General features: G+C 34.4%; 1 pseudogene; it reads right to left on the bottom strand.

Moving 5' to 3' along the window:
* Positions 1-358: 358 nt before the first annotated feature.
* LOC103264260 lies at positions 359-721 on the bottom strand (annotated as a pseudogene).
* Positions 722-3,647: the final 2,926 nt, after the last annotated feature.

The raw sequence follows: 3,647 nt of genomic DNA on the forward strand, positions 1-3,647 counted from the left end.
TAACATTGATGCAGTACAATATAGGCTTTATTTAAATTTTGCTGTATGTTCTATTGTTCTTTTGAATAAAAGATAAACTTTTTTTTTCCTGCTTATAGAGTCCAGTCCAGGATTATATGTGTTACTTTTAGTTGTCTTGCCAATTTAGGTTTCTTTAATCTAGAACACTTCCTTGGTCTTTCTTTGTGTTTAATGATTTGACATTTTTGAAGAATACCAGTCAGCTATTTTGGTTTTGGTTTGTTTTTGTTCTTTGTTTCTGTCCCACATTTATGTTTATTAAAAACGGACATTAAAAAACCTATGCAAAAAATATGTCAAATCACTTATTAGTTTGAAACAGTGATCTTGAGAGATATTATCGCCTAGGACTCCCTCTTCTTCTGTCACGGCCTTATCCTGGTCCTCCCCCTTGGCCTCAGCCTCTTGCTACAACAGTGTCCATTTTCTTAGATTTCACTACTTGTGGTTCAACATCCCCAAGTAGTGTAACCAGAGGTAAACCCTCTAGTAGACTACAATATTGAATGTTATTTCCTTGAATACTCAGTGTTTCCAGCTGCACAGAATTTCTGTTCTTCAGGGTCATTTTCACAGTTTTAAGATGTGTATTCATGCTGACAGCCATACCTGTGATTGTTCCATGGACCTATGTTCCATTCTTCAATTTAATAGTTAAAGTTTCATGACTCTGTTTCATCAGAAATCTCACGAACTTCATCCTAGTGGCACCATCACCCTTTGGGTGGTGCACAGAAACCAACTACTGAGGACTAACTAGAACTATTAATCAAGTCAGTTATTTTTTTTGAAATATTCTACCATTTGAGTTTATCTGCTATTTACTCATGACTAGAGTATGCATTTTTGGCTGGAATACTATAGAAGTGAAGTGTCCTTAGTGTCAGGACACATCACTCATACCAGGAGGCCCATGCTGTTGTTTTGTTCCATTACTGGTGAAGGATACTCTTATCACTTGGTTAGCGTGATGTCTGCCAGATTTCCACACTGTAAAATTACTGTTTTTCTTTTTGTAACCAATATGTGTCTTATGGAAAGTTACTTTGAGACTATGTAATTATCCTGTTTCACATAAAATTTTGTACCCACCAGATTTAACATACAATAATGATTCTCACCTGAAGCAGTCTATTTTTTTAACTTGTGCCCCTAAATCTTTGAGCATTTTCTTACATTCTGTCAACAGGTGTTCCAGATTCATCCTCACTTTCCTTACTCAGCCTTGGAATCTGACTTTTTTTTTCAAGGACCCCTAATTCTTTTTAGTGTTATTGGTATTTAGTAACCCAAGATCTGGGCACTTATTCTCATTACTACCTAGAAATCATTGCTTTTAGCTCTTGTAATAGGGTTCTTCAGAGAAACAAAAGCAATAGGATATTTATTTATGTAAAAGAATTGGCTCATATGATTCTGGAGGCTGATAAGTGTAATCTGTAGGGTGGGAAATCCAATCTGGAGACTCAGAACCAGTGTTCTAGTTTGAAGGCCATCAGGCAGGAAGAGCTGATATTGGAGTTGAAGACTGAAGGCTGTCTGCTGGAGAGTGTCTCTTTATTGAGGGACAGTCTTTTTGTTCAACTTTTGAGGCCCTCCCACATTTTAGAAAGTAATCTGTTTACATTTAAAAGAGTCAATCTATTAAAACGTAAATCTTACCCAAAACACCCTCATAGAATACAAAATAATGTTTAGCCAGATATATGGGTACCCTTTGGCTTAGTCTAGTAGACAGAGCTAGGGTCTGTGTTCACTCATGTACCCATGTATTTTTCTCTGTGTATTAAAAACTCTGAGTACATATTCCTATTCCAACCACCATTATGGGTTTCATTCTACTCTCCCTCCCCACTCCCCATACTTGTAACTATCTTTAACAATGAGAAGCCTGGCCTCTGTTATTCACTGCATATTTGTTTTTTGCTCCATCCTAGACTACACAGAAAGTAATTCAGAATTGTTAATCCCTAACATTGTAAAAAAAAAAATCCCACTTATTGGAATTCAGTGTTTATTTCCTGTTTTCTTTTGTTTACATCTTGAGAATATATAGTAAAAATACCATGTTCAAAAATCACTTTGGTTAGTTCTTCCCTTCCCAAGGGTAAGTATCATTTAAAATACCATCCAAGATATTTGTTTTGTTTGAGTTCCATCTTAGAATTTTTTTTCTTTCTCATCTTTGTTAATCTTATTTTTCTTTGAGTATGTGAAACATTCATATGGTTTTAAAAGTCAGAACCATGCAGAAAGCTGAACACAGAGAAGTGTCAGTCACCCCTTCATGTTTACTGCTTCTCTAACCCGCCTGTCTTCACCCCTTCTCCTCTGCTCCCTGGGCACTTACTTTGATTTGTTTCTCATTTATCTAATTCTTTTGTTTCTCTTCGCACAAAATGAACAGACAAATGTATTTCTTCTTTCCTACACAAAAAGAAGTGCACACTACAGATACTCTTGTATTTTGCTTTTTCCACTTAACAATATATACTGGAAATCCATATTTTGTAATGACATAATGAGAGCTTTATTCGTTTTTAGAGCTGTTGTACTAATTTGTGTGGATATGCTGATGCTTTATTCAACTGCTCTTCTATCTGTGGACAATCAGGTTATTTTCAATTGTGTTTTTCAATTATCAACAATGCTGCAGTGAATAATCTTGTGTAATATGTACTTTTATATTATGTAATGTGTTTTCCTCTTTGTCATTTTTTACTTTGATATTTCTGCTTCCTTTTTTTTTTCTGGATTAACTTTGTCCTTCTACTTAATTTAAACAATCCAAGATTTTGATTTGTGAATTAGATATAATGACTTTTTAAAAATTTTCTACCTTACTAATATGTCTCATCTTTATTATTTCCTTTCTCTGTTTTCCCTTGGTTTACTTTGTTCTTTTTGAATGAGAAATTTATTTTTACTATTGATATAAATGTTGAAAGCTACAGATTTTCCTCTGTTCATTTCATTAAATATATTATCTCATTTTTTAGAAGATCTGTAATTTTGATTTGTACTTTCAGTTTCAATTGAGTTGTTTAACAGTAGATAGTTTTAGAATTTTGAGGAAGAACACTTTTGGATTTTGATTTTTAGTAATACCTAGTTTTATAAGCATTATGATCAATGTTTGTATTATTTCTACTTAATGAAATATAACAGTTACCGTCATCAAATAATACAGCAACTACCTTAAAGGAAACTAACAGGGATGCAAAAAGACACAGGAACATAACTTTAATAATATCTAAGACTAACACACACATGCACTCGACCTGCTGGGCTCCGGTGATCCTTCAGCCTCAGCCTTCCAAGTAACTGGAACTACAGGCTCGTGCTACCATTTTTTTTGATTTATTGTAGAGATGAGGTCTAGTTGCCCAGGTGGGTCTCGAACCCACGGGCTCAGGCAATTCACTCGCCTTGGCCTCCCAAAGTGCGGAATTACAGGTTGAGCCACTGAACCCGGCCTGCCCTTTTATTTAAATTTCTTTGGATATTTAGGCTTTATTATTTTTTGTAGCTACTTGTGTGTTTATGCCTTTTAAAAATGTTCTTGTTTCTATTTTCTTATTTAACTTTCTGTTATCTGTTATGTTAGTTTTTAATGATATCCTTTT

Source organism: Carlito syrichta, unplaced genomic scaffold, assembly GCF_000164805.1.
Source record: "Carlito syrichta isolate Samal-C Ts95f unplaced genomic scaffold, Tarsius_syrichta-2.0.1 Scaffold305638, whole genome shotgun sequence".
In the NCBI taxonomy this organism is placed as follows: Eukaryota; Metazoa; Chordata; class Mammalia; order Primates; family Tarsiidae; genus Carlito; species Carlito syrichta.